Below are 14,180 nucleotides of genomic sequence, written 5' to 3'. Positions count from 1 at the left end.
TGCACCACATAACAACATTTAATTTAATAATGAATGGCATATACAATGCTGGTCATATACGATTGTTAATGGAGCTAAAACATTTCTATCACTTGGTGATGTCATAGCCATCGTAATGTCATAGTACAATGCATTTCTCATGTGTTCGTGGTGATGCTATTGGAAACAAACCTATTGCACTGCCAGTAGTCTAAAACTATAGCCCATACAATTATGTACAGTACATAATACTCGACAAAAAATAAACCATTATTATTATTCTGTTCACATATATACTATATTATGTATTTATTTATTTACTATACTATTTATATGATTATTTTGGCGTATACTCTTTCTCCTTCTACTTATATTTATAAAAAAGTTAACTGTAAAACAGACTCAGGCAGGTTCTATGGGAGTATTACAGAAGAAGGCATTGTTACGGGAGATGACAGATCGATTTGTGTTACTGTCCCTGATGGCCTTTCAGTGGGACAAGATGTAGAGGTGTAAGGCAATAACATTGATGATCCTGATCCTGTTTAGGCCTAGACTAATGTGTGTGTTTGTATTTTAGTTTTTAACAAAAAAGTTTACAAAGTAAAAGTTAAAAAAAACTTAAAAAATTAAACACAGAAACAGCTTATAAAATAAGAATATAAAGAAAGGAAATATTTTGTACAACTGTACAATGTGTGTGTGTTTTAAGCTAATGTTATTGCAAAAGAGTCGAAGAATTTAAACATTTATGAATAAAAAAGTTATAGGAAGCTAAGATCAATTTATTATTGAAGAAAAACATTTTTGACAAATTTAGTGTACCCTAAGTATACAGTGTTTATGTAGTCTACAGTAGTGGACAGTAATGTCTGAGGCTTTCATGTTCACTCATCACTCACTCACTGGCTCACTCAGAGCAACTTCCAGTCTTTCAAGCTCCATGATATATGCCCTCTACAGGTATATTATTTTAAAAAATCTTTTATAATATATTTTTCCTGTCACTTTTATATGTTTAGATACACAAATATTTAGAATTATGTCACAGTTGCCTACAGTATTCAGTACAGTAACATGCTGTACCGGTTCCTAGCTTAGGAGCAATCAACTATACCATACAGCTTAGTATAGTAGCCTATACAATGTAGGTTTGTGTAAGTATACTCTATGATGTCATATGCTGATAAAATCACTTAACAATGCACTTCTTAGAATGTATCTCTGTCACTAAGTGAGGCATGATTATATACATAATTCAGAGATCCTGAATGTTGAGACATAAAGAAGATATTACTTTCAGTCATCTCTTCTGAAAAGGGAGTAGGTGTATATGATCTCTGGGTAAAGTGAAAAATATGGTTTTTGCTGGCCAGAGGTTAGACTGTGGCAAAGATTGCTTTTCGTCAAAATTTATTATCCCTTCTCAAGTGTAGGGAGCTGTCTGGTAAGTAACTTCTCAGCTGGATCAGTTTCCCCTATGCTAACCTTTCTATCCTCTTATAATCGGTGTGGCCATGTTACTTGTTATTACCAAGAGAATGGAAGCAGACATTATGTGTATTTCTTCCAGGCCAAGAGGTTATTTTTTTAAAAAAATTCCATCTTCTTCATTCTCTTTCTTACATGTTTTAAGAGGTTTCTGAAATCCTAGGTATGGTGATGATACAAAAATGGAAGAAACCTGGGTATTTGAATCACTATGTGGAAAGGCCATGTTCATTAACATAAGTGCCCATCTTGGACTGTCTTAAGAGTGAGACAAACTTCTGTGTGTTTGAGCTACTACCTTTTGTGGCATATCTATTACAGAAATAAAGCTCCAATAATTAAACCTTACTTTACTGTACCTGACAAAACATATGAGTAAATTAAAAGATGACTTTTTAAATGGATGATAAATCAATGTTTTACAATATCCTCCCACTTCTGCATATTTATAGACCTACCAAACCTATATGTATATACTGAACACCTGATTTATATTTTATAGCCATATTTCCATACCTCAGTGTTATATAGAGTAGTAGCAAGAAATACTGGCATGACCACAATAAAGACACATTTTTCTCATAATAGTCATATAAAGACATATATTCACTAAATAATATTGGAATTATCCAAATTATTTGTGATGATCTTGTACCTAAATTGCATAACATACAAACACATGTATGACTGTGCATGTACACACACATATGTAGACTAATAAAATAAGTAAATTGTTTTTAATATGTGTCTGTTGTAAACATAATATGTCAAGCCAAATTTAAATGATATCATCAGCAACATATCTATATGACAGTAGACAAATGAATTCTGATTTTGTTTTGATTTGATTGATAGTTATGACATATAATATTTCACTGCAAAAGTTATATGTAAAATTCTTCAAACTTAAATATCAATTTTATTTTCTCAAATGTTATATAGGTAGTGAAGAGGACATGTTTATGGTTGTAAAAATGAAAATGTATTGACAACTGTGTAGCTACAATGGATAAGCTTATACTTTTAGTTATCTATTGTTTAACTAAAGAATGTTCTTCATCTTGGCGTAATCAGGAAAATTCTCAGCAGCCTCAGTGCTTAGCAAATAAAACTTATCTGATTCTATAGATGCATATAGAGCTTTCCATTCATGCACAGTAAATATTTTGAAAAAGTAGAGGAAAAAAAGATAAAATAACATTTTTATATTTATCATGTATTTAAATAAAAAAACTGAATTGTTGTTATTTACTGTATCCCCGCAAAAATTGCTGATTATGATCACATACTTACATACTTTTATCAATATTATGACTTCAAGTTTCATCTTTAAGTTCTAGTATTTTATTTTTATATTATATATCTATTTCTCCATGTATAGTTCTTCATTTTATTTATTGTATAGAGGATAATTAGAAAACCCGTTTGTTATTAAGTCTTTTAATATTAAAAGACTAGCTTCTTCTTGTTACCACAGAAATCAGTTTTTATTCGCTATTTTTGGATTTCTTATATCGTTCTATATACATTCAAATTAACACCTTGTAAAATGTCAGAATATCTTAGGGCGTTGAATATGTGTACCATTAAGTAGGCAAGTGTTTATCAGTTCATTTCCAATCTTCACCATATCAGTGAAATTACTGTACTTTAGTCAAGGTAACCTATCATGTCCATTTTTCACATTCAGTGGACATATTAGGTCATTTCACTCAAACCATTACCAACTTTAAAAAAAAGTTCACATCTTCTTTATTGAAACAATCTCTTCATTCAGCACCTAAAATTTTGAACTCTCCTGTAGGTGCCAGAAGCTTCCAAGTTTTCCAGGGCCCTTTGACATTTCCCCCCCCCCCCCACCCAGGACTATGGTCTTCTTATGTACCTCTTCCTCAAAGACAGTTTGTGCCTTATAGCTCTTTCAGATGTAATCTGCTGTTATCATTCTGAGCGCTGTCAGTGTGGTGATAAGGTGTCAGAAAACAGGAGTGTTTTGTAATCTTCTGATTAAATCTTGGTCTTTTAGTGGGCTTGTATCTTGGGATTGTGACTTTCATCTGTTTATTCAATTGCATAGCTTTCTTGCCTCTGCCCCCGTTTAGATCCCTGGCTACAGCCTTTCCAACCAGTCTACCTCCTTAAATCCCTGAGCCCCCTAAACCATTCGTTTAGGTGAGAAGGGAAGTAAAGTGATAGCTGAAGGGGGAAGAAATTTCCTTTCTGGGCAGGAATAAGGTTTCTGAACTGGGCAAAGTCCTTATACTTGGAATAATATAGAAGCTTCTGAGTGAATTTCACAAAGATTTCTCTTCCTCTTCTTCTGCCATAACCACAAGTGATCTTTTGAATCCTCACCCAAAAATCCTGGTGCGGAAGTGTGAAGGCTCCCTTGGGCCTGGGACCTTCAGCAGATTCTCACTGTCATACTAGTCCACGTTCAGCCTGCAGTAATTCATCAATATCACCGTTTAAGTTCCCTTCTATGGCTCCAGTGCACACTACTCCATGTAAGCAGATCATGGTTGTTTTATCTCTCTTGATGTACCTTTCTCTCTACATATTGAGATGGCAGTTCCCCTGCAACTTCAATTCTCAGATAGACCCAAGAAATGCCATTCATTTTCACGTTTGTTCAACTTCCTCTTTTCTGTAAGAATGAGAGTGAACTCTTTAAAGCTCTTCATCTGTTGCATCTAAAACCAATGGTCAGTTCTGTCTTTTTCATAGTTTGTAGAGCACATCAGTATCTCCAGCTGAGTTTTTCCCTTTATACTTTATTCTTTTCTCTTTCAACAAATGACTTAGTCTCATCTTCTAGGTATCAGCCTTAAATGTCACTACAACACGAGGTCCCCTTGTCATTCTCTTTAAAGTAGCTTCTTCACCCTCATCTTTATCAGTGACAGCATCCTTTATAAAACTTGTCAAAATCTCAAATGATTTTCTAAAAATTATTTTCTCTCATTGAATTAAAATTGTTGAGGAAAAGAAATATGCCTACCTCTTATTCATCTTCGTGTTTTTAATGTCTAGTAAAATTTGTTACTCAATATTTTACTAATAAAAATGATTTTATTATCAATGAAAACATATTTAATAGAATATAAAACATTATTTTTAAAATATGAGATCAGTTTATTTATTCAGATATCTTTTATATGTTTTTTCCATTGAAATTATATCTATTTTCATCATTATATTCAGAAAGCATTGATGAAATACTTCAAATTAACTTACAATCTACTTAATTTTTGTCTGCAAAATAAATATTAATATCTACTGTATGGGTTGTGTAGTCTTATTTACTTACATGATTCATTTCCTGACTCTCACTTTAATTTTCACCAAATTAGATCAATATGTTATTTTTTTTTAATTCTACACAATGTAACTTGAATAAGCAATTGTCTGAGATTTGGGATTGCCTGAATGTAAGCTCAAGCTGACATTAAATGACTTCACATCATATCATATAAAATAAACATTTTTATAAAATGATCCTTTGATTATAAAGTATGAGGCAATAGTATGTAGTAGAGTTCCCAGTCAACTCACAATGTCATGTCAATTGTGCAATAAATGAATTTAGGTTTTTTTAAGCTACTGAATTTTATGGTTATTTGGTTTAACAGCATGATCTAGAATTGTCAAGTTGATACAATAGGAATTCAGATGAAAACTCATAATCTTACATTTCATATTTATGAAATGCCAGCTAACCAATTATTTAAAAATCTTTATAAATTTTGCTTGGTTGGTTGTTTTATCAGAAACCATGCTATAATCTTTAAGTCATTTTATATGTTTGAGTAACAGGGCTATAAATAATACATAATCTTATTCATAAATAATACATAATCTTAGTCTCCTGATTTAGGATTGGAATTAACATACGTTTAGGATTTATAGAAATTTCATAGGGCACTCATGGAATGTTGAAAACACATACACCTGAATGATATTAACTATATTACCTCCTGTATATATTCTTTCCCACCCATTACACATATTTACTTTATATTTCTTTTAATTTTAATGAAATTCACTAGGGAGGAGTGAGCAGCTAAGTAATCTGTCCCTTCTCAGGCATAAAAATAATCAGAATTCTTCTTGAGAATACAATAATGAGGGCTTTCATTTCAAATGGATGGTGATTGTCAGTCTCATTAAAAATAATCATGGAAAGTAAAATGTCCCAAATTTATATTGACTTTTACATACACATACACACACACACAGACACATACAAACATTTGCTAAAAAGAAAAAAGAGTATAAAATGTTTAGAAGCTCTTACTTAGAAACTCTTTGGTTTATTTCCATGGTATCTGAATTTTCAGATGGAAATGCAACAATGAAATGATTTGGGATCTTTGATTTGCTTGATATTAACTCAATGAATGCTGCCAAATGTTCTTTGGTAAATTATATTTTCCATTCAATGGCCTAATAATTAAACTATTTTTACCCTAGTGTTTAACATGCATTAAATTGTCTTACTAAATATATATGCTTTTTTCTATGCCTTGGTATTCTCACTGAATTACTGAAGCTATTCCTTCTCTTCTTTCTCTCTTTCTGCCTGTTTCTTTCCCTCTCTTCTTTTGTTTCCTCCTTATTTCTTTATCTCTCTTCTTATATTATCATTTTCTGTATTTGTTTTCTTTTAAATTGATTCTCTTCTTGAATACTCTGTTGAATTAAAATAATCCTAGTGGTGAAAATGTTCTGTTATCATGTTAAGGTCAGTAGCATTAGGTTTACACCAATTCTCTAAAAAATATATTTGTAATAGGCTAGAAATAGAATACAGGTTTTATACAGATTGGAAATTGCATGCAAAATTAATAACTATGAGACATAGGATTGTGACTTCAGACATGCTAGAGCACTATTGTTAAATGAGGCTGAACATGGATGTATATTATGCTTGTCTTGGGTAAAACTCCAATTATGAATCTATGTATGTGGTTAAGGGCCATCTTCATATTCTGAGTCACTGTTGAATAGTCTTCAGTGGTAACACTAACTGCTTTTGGGACGGTACCAAAATAATGTTTTAGTTTTAAATGAATTTACAACGTTGCTTATATGGAAGGATTTTTAATTTTCTGTTTTAGGTCATTAAATTATTGAGATTTTCCTGAAATCACTTTATTTTTATAATACACATCTCTCCCTCTCTCATACTGTGTGTGTATATGTATGTGTGTGTGTGTGTGTGTGTGTGTGTGTGTGTCTATGTATCCAGAAGTCTAGTCACATTATGATGAAAATCAGAATCAAATTATATGTCAATGAATGTGGGTCCTATTGCAGCAGGCCAGGTCTCACTAACACAGGCCTCCATAACAACTGTTCCAGTATTGACTTAGTGGTTAAGTTAAATATTAAAAGCCACTGACCTTATTCAAAGGCTGGGATGTAACAAAAGCCCACCAAAGGTTTTGCCTAGGTCTTTCCTGGGCCTTAAAGCGTGACAAAATAACGAAGAAATTATTAACGGGGCCCATTTAGAATTAAACAAGTTTTATTGCAGGTTTGAAGAAATTCCGTAGGCCTCCACAAACAAGTTTACACCTGGACCCATGTAGATTAAGTAAATTTACTGAGGCTCCAGAGGAAGGTCTTCAAGACTCAGACCTTAGTTATAGATTAAAAGAAGTTAATCACTTATGTCTTTAGATGAATGTACATTTACACATAGACATATTGCTTAGAAGGTATATTGGCTCCAGAAAATTTTGCAATTTTGAGTTGGTATGGCGATAATTTTCAGGCCTTTTCCCTGTAACCAGTTGCAGAAATAAAGACTCTCTTCCTCCTTAGTTCATGTGCATCTCGTTATTTTCCCATGAGAAATAGCAGCCCAACCCTCAGTTTTGTTTGGGAACACTATGGTACTTATAAAACAGTCTCTCTGTAATAGGCTGTAGGTGATAGGCAGTCAAACACTATAATCATGATTAATTGCTAGCCAACTAGCAAAGAAAGCCCCAGATGCATTTAAATACAGATTTCAGCTCGGTATGATATACCAATTGAAAGCTCTCTTTTTTATTAGCGTATCTATTAAAATAACTTACTCTGCCTGTCTAAAAGCATACAGTACCTTCAACGGTACAAAAACAGGTTATAATCCCATTAACAGAACATTTAGGCATTTCAAGATCTTTCTCTTGCTAAATGAACTCTGCTATTTGTCCGTTCTGTTAAGGAATACAGTACTACAAAGAGATGTTTATTTTAAAAAAATAGGAAAAAAATTCTTAATTATTCATTTTTTTGAATCCTAAACCAAAATAGAAATATTTTCCTTCTCAATGAAAGGACCACTGAATGCAACCATTTCTGCCATAAAAGTAATGGAATTTCCCCTCATTACTCATCCACCACCATAGCGGACCCTCTAAGAGTTGTGTATAAGGTCACTTAATATGAAAATTTTGAATTCTTTGTTTAGACATGGAGAAAGGGAGAGACTATCTCTCACATCACTAGAATGATTATCCACATAAAGAGAATGAAGAAGACTTCTACAATGATGGTGGAGACAAATGAAAATTGGTAAAAAAAAAAAAAAAAAATCTTTATATATATTCTAGATACTATGTATCCATAGAAATAAATATACCAAAGAGACTTTGAAAAATCTCTCTTGAAGGTCCAAATGCTTCTTAGCCACTTGCCATGTGATAATCCAAATTTTTTCTTAAACAGTTGGCTTAATAATAAAATACTAATGCTTCTGTAGCATGGTACTGCAAGGACTGGCCTTTGCCCTCTTATAATATAATTTTATAAGTTACAATGAGGGGAGAAAACAAACATAAAACTTTTCAAAAAATTTTGTCAGCAACCAGAGGAGCACCAACCATGAGAGTCAAATGAGAAAGGAAGATTGTAATTCCATATATAACTCATCATTCTTTGTTATCTTGGTTATAGGAGTTCATGTTGCCTTTCCCTGGAGAAGCAGAGAACAAGTAAATCAAGTATATGGGAGGGGAAAGAGTAAAGACAGAACTGGGACTCATTTCTCTCTTACTGAGAGGGTGTCCCATGGAAAGAACCCCTCTTACCAGCCTCCTTATAAACATTCTGATGATACTTACTGATTGATTTAATGGAGTCCCTATCTAAGAAATGCCTTTTAAGTGTCAAAGTCTGAGATACTTATTTAGACCAAAGGGAACTTAGGACAATTAAATGTGAAGCATATATCTGACATGGATTCTTTTGCTATTATAGACATTATTATGATATCTGTCAACATTTGAACAACAGATCTAATCTCAGGATTAGATAAAATAATTTTCTTTTTATTTCAAATTTTAAAACAATATTAAAATGTATTTTTAACAATTTATAACAGATGTGCCTCAATTAATTATTATAAATAAAATTTGAATTTATGAACTTACAGAGAATAGAATAGCTGGTAGCAAAGGGGAAGTTAATTACATCAGGATTTTTTCCTACTTACCGGAGAATATAAAACTACAGGGCAATCAGCCTGAAACAGATTCCCTTAACAAACAGGTTCCCTTAAGAACAGTAAATCTGCACATGTTATTCAGAAATTTCCTATTAATTAAAAACATGAGTAGAGCTAAAGAAGCGGGACATTTAGAAGCTGTAACTCACAGATGCAAGTTTTTCCATAAAGTAATACTCTATCTGTGCCTAACTTTTGTCTTTATCTTTTAATCATTAATAAACTTAGTATTTGGTGAGATAGATAGATAGACACAGTGGCCTCCAACAAATAGGAGTTAATCATTTTATTTTGTTCCCATATCAGAGATGTATATGTTTTTATTAATGGTGATGTGAAGAGAAATTTATGAGAAAGAAAACTAATATTAATTAAGACATACGGAAGACTTTTCATATAATTTAGCTCTTTTACTTTTTATTATAACTTATCTATCCCCTTCTAATAGGTGGAGAGAGACTCCAAGATATTTACTAACTTTATCAAGACTTCTTTAATGTCACAAATCTATGAATTGAGGATTTGTATTTGTTTTAGTTTCCAAAGTTATGTTATTGACATGTCACTACATTTTTTGGAAGAGTAAGTCCCGAGAGGAGTCTTGAATAGCATTATTTTTTTCATTCTCATATTTACACAAGCTCGTGCTCTTTTCTTGGTCTTGCAAATGCTCTTTCATTCTTTATTATTACATTGGTTGTTTAATGTTGACTTTAATAAAGTAATCCTTTGAGTGAACACATTTACACAAGCTCTTGCTCTTTTTTTGGTCTTGCAAATGCTCTTTCATTCTTTCCTTTATTATTATATTGGTTGTTTAATGTTGACTTTAATAAAGTAATCCTTTGAGTGAATAAATAAAAATAACTTTTGATGTAGTATACAAGATTATGTCCGGATTATAACTAGGTGGTCCTATAATAATTTTTTTTTATTTACCCAAGCCATATCTTTAAAATTTAAAATGAGGAAATGACATTGTGTTGACAATCTGCGTTTAAGTTAAGTATGTCAGAATAAAATCTAAATACTGTCAAAAATCCTTATACTTTTATATTTGTACTAATGTTCTTCATAGAAACAAAGCCAAGAGTTATCCCGTAGGGCATTCAATAATCAGCATTAGCAGTATCTGATCTTTCTTTCACAGTCTAATAAAAGACACTAAGTAATTAACCTACAGCTTTGGGTGGAGAAGGAAGTGTGTGTGTGTGTGTGTGTATGTGTATGTATATGTCTTTGGTGTGTGTGTGTGATGTATTTTTTTTATTATGGGAATTGACTCACATGATTACAGAGCCCAAGAAGTCCCATGATCTTCTGTGTGCAAGACGAAGAACCAGGAAAGTGGTATAATTTACTGTGAGTCTGCATGCCTTACAATAGGAGTGCTAATGTCCAAGGGTATGAGAAGATAGATGCCTCAGTTCAAAGAGAGTGGATTTACCCTTCCTCTGCCTTTTTGTTCTATTCATGTTCTTAACAGATTGAATGATGCCCATGCATGGTAGTGAGTACATTTTTTGCCCTCCGTCTACTGACTCAAATTCTAACCCCTTCCACAAACACCCTCACAGACACAGAGAGAAATAATGTTTTACCAGCTATCTGGACATCTGATATGGTTTGACTCTGTGTCCCCACCCAAATCTCATGTTGAATTGTACTTCCCACCTGCTGAAGAAGGGTCCTGGTGGGAAGTGGTTGGATTTACTCCATGCTGTTCTCATGATAGTGAGTGAGATCCCAAAAGATCTGACAGCTTAAAAGTGTGGGACCTCCTCAAGCCTGGGCAACATAGTGAAACCATGTCTGTACTAAGAATACAAAACTTAGCTGGGCGTGGTGGTGCATGCCTTTAATCTCAGATATTCAGAAGGCTCAGGTGGGAGAATCACCTGAGACTAGGAAGTCAAAGCTGCAGTGAGTTGAGATTGCATCACTGCACTTTAGCCTGGTGAAGAGAGTCAGGCCCTGTCTCAGGAAAAAAAAAAAAAAAAAAAAAAAGGTGGCACTCCCCAACTCCTTTCTCTCTGTCTCTCTCCTGATCCACTGTGGTGGTATGACAGGCTTCCTTCCTCTTCACCTTTGGCCATAACTGTGAGTTCCTAAGCCCTTCCAGTCATGCTTCCTGTTAAGTTTGTGGAAGAGTAAGTCAAATCTCTTCTTCATAAATTACCCAGTCTCAGGTATTTCTTTATAGCAGTGTGAAAACAGACTAATACAGGAAATTGGTACCAGGAGAGTGGGGCATTGCTCTAAAGATACCTGAAAATGTGCAAGCAACTTTGGAACCGGGTAACAGGCAGAGGTTAGAACAGTGTGGAGGACTTAGAGGAAGACAGGAAGATAAAGGAAGGTTTGGAATTTCCTAGATACTTCTTAATGATTTTGACCAAAGTGCTGATAATGATATAGACAATGAAATCCAGGGTTGTGTGGTCTCAGATGGAGATGAGGAACTTATTGGGAACCAGGGAAAAGGTCACCATTGTGATGCTTTAGCAGAGACTTGCAAAATTGAGCCTGCTCTAGGGATCTGTGGAACTTTAAACTTGAGAGAGATGATTGAGGATATTGGGCAGAAGAAATTTTTATACAGCAAAGCATTCAAGAAGTGATCTGATTGTTCCTAACAGCATACAGTCATATGCATTCACAAAGACATGGTCTGAAATTGGAATTTATGTTTAAAAGAGAAGAAGAACATAAAAGTTTGGAAAATTTGCAGCCTGACCATAGTACAAAAAAAAAGAGTATAGCACAACAGAAAAATAAACAATAAACATTTTTTTTTAGGGAAATGTTTAAGCCAGCTGCAGAAATTTGCATAAATTAAGAGGAGCTAAATGTTAATACCCAAGACAATGGAGAAAATGTCTCCACGGCATGTCAGGGAGACCTTTGTGACAGCCACTCTCATCACAGGCCTGGAAGGCTAGAAGGAATAAATGGTATCGTGGTCTAGGCCCAGGTCCCCAGTGCTCTATGCAACCTTGGGACATGGTGCCCTATGTCCCAGCTGCTCCCACTCCAGACATGGCTAAATAGGACCAAGGTACACCTTGGGGTGTTGATTTAGAGTGTGCATACCCCAATCCTTAGTGGCTTCTATGTGGTGTTGGGCCTGCAGGTATACAGAAGACAAGAGTTTGGAAACCTCTGCCTAGATCTCCATCTGCCTGAATGTCCAGGTAGCAGTCTGCTATAGGGACAGAGTCCTCATGGAAAACCTCCACAAGGGCAGTGTAAACGGGAAAACTGAAATTGGATCCTCCTCCTCACAGGGTCTCCACTAGGGTGCTGCCTAGTGGAGCTGTGAGATGAAGGCCACCGTCCTCCAGACCCCAGAATGGTAGATTCACCAACAGCTTGCACTATGTTCCTGGAAAAGCCACAGGCACTCAATCCCAGCCTGTGAAAGCAGTATGGGGGCTGTACCCTGTAGACCCCCAAGGATAAAGCTGTCTATGGCCTTGGGAATCCACCCCTTGCATCAGCAAGTCCTGGATATACAATATGAGTCAAGGGACATTAATTTGGAACTTTAAGATTTAATTAATGCTCTACTGGGTTTTGGTCTTGCATGGGGTCTGTAATTCCTTTGTTTTGACTAATTTCTCCCTTTTGGAATGAGAGTATTTATCCACTGCCTATACTCCCATTGTACCTTGGAAGTAACTAACTTGCTTTTGATTTTTCGGGCTCATAGTTGGAAGCAACTCACCTTATCTCAGCTGAGATTTTGGACTTGGAATTTTAGTGATTCTGGAATAAGTTAAGACTTTAGGATATTGTTGGGAAGACATGATTATGTTTGACATGTGAGAAAGATATGAGATTTGGGAGGGGCTGGGGTAGAATGATATGGTTTGCCTCTGTGTCCCTATCCATAACTTATGCTGAATTGTAATCCCAATGTGTTGAAGAAGGGGACTAGTGGGAGGTGATTGGATCATGTAGGTGGGTTCACCCCATCCTGTTCTCATGATAGTGAATTAGTTCTTATGAGATTTGATGGTTAAAATGTATGGCACTTCCCCTCCCTCATTCTCTCTTTTTCTCCGCCATAGTAAAACATGCTTGCTTCCCCTTCACCTTCTTCCATGATGGTAAATTCCCTGAGACCTCCCAGTGATGCTTCCTGTTAGCCTGTGGAATGGTGAGTAAAATAAACCTCTTTTATTTATAAATTGCCCAGTCTCAGGTAGTTCTTTATGGCAGTGTGAAAATGAACTAATCCAACATCCCTGAGCTCAACCACATTAACATGTAAAATTAACCATGTCAATATTATAAAAACCATTTTAGTAATAAAAGCTTATGAAAATATAATACCATAATAAAGATACCAATTAAATTGAATATACTTTATGAAAACCTCAATGTTGTTTTCCTGTTTCCATAATTACACTACTGGGAACTTCCTAAGAGAACTAGTTTATAAACCCATATTTGAGAATCTTACCTAGTGGACCAAAGAGTTAAGTTCCTTTAACTCACAGAATCCCAGAAAATTATCAAGTGATAATATTGGTTTTATAACTATGTCAACTAATGTCAGTGAATATGTTGCTGACAATATTGAGAGTTATATCATCAAGCAAAACTTGGTAATGAGTTTCCAAGGTAATGTAAAGTTCAACATCTTACATTAATCTAATTGAGAGAGGGTCCAAGTGCTCAATCAAATGTCCAGTACAAAAATTTTTGCAAAATAGTGATTTGTTCTACAGTATTCTAATTTTTAAAATATATATTGGTATTTCAGCATAATATTTTATATAGTTTGTTAACATTAAAATTTGTAGAAATGAAGAGTACATTTATACAATGTAATTATTTATAATTTGAAGTCACTAAGCAAAAATACAGTTACTGAATGAGATACCTTAGTAGGTAGTACAATCAAAGATAAATAACGAAGTGTCACATTGCATGACATTTTTACTAGACCAAATAAAATAGAAATAGAAAAAAAGTGGGTGATTTTATAAAAAGCTTTTATTTTAGATTAAGAGGTACATGTGCAGTTTGGTTATATACATAAATACATGTTATGGGGGTTTGTTGTACGGGTTATTTTGTCACCCAGGTACTAAGCCCAGTAAAAAATAGTTAATTATTTTTCTGATCTTCGCCCTCCTCCCACCCTTCACCCTCAAGTAGGCCCCAGTATCTCTTCCCCTCTTTGTGTTCATGTGTCCTCATC

The 14,180-nt window shown here is 34.3% G+C and overlaps 1 long non-coding RNA gene across 1 annotated transcript; it reads left to right on the top strand.

The window, feature by feature from the left end:
* Positions 1-1,250: 1,250 nt before the first annotated feature.
* On the top strand, positions 1,251-8,577 carry LOC144337614 (uncharacterized). Its single transcript, XR_013410971.1, has 2 exons — positions 1,251-1,426; positions 8,419-8,577. It is a non-coding gene; the product is annotated as an uncharacterized LOC144337614 (long non-coding RNA).
* The last annotated feature ends 5,603 nt before the right edge of the window (positions 8,578-14,180 follow it).

Source organism: Macaca mulatta, chromosome 1 (genome assembly GCF_049350105.2).
Source record: "Macaca mulatta isolate MMU2019108-1 chromosome 1, T2T-MMU8v2.0, whole genome shotgun sequence".
In the NCBI taxonomy this organism is placed as follows: Eukaryota; Metazoa; Chordata; class Mammalia; order Primates; family Cercopithecidae; genus Macaca; species Macaca mulatta.
The sequence above is the reverse complement of the archived record's forward strand: the minus strand, read 5'-3'. Positions and strand labels throughout refer to the sequence as shown.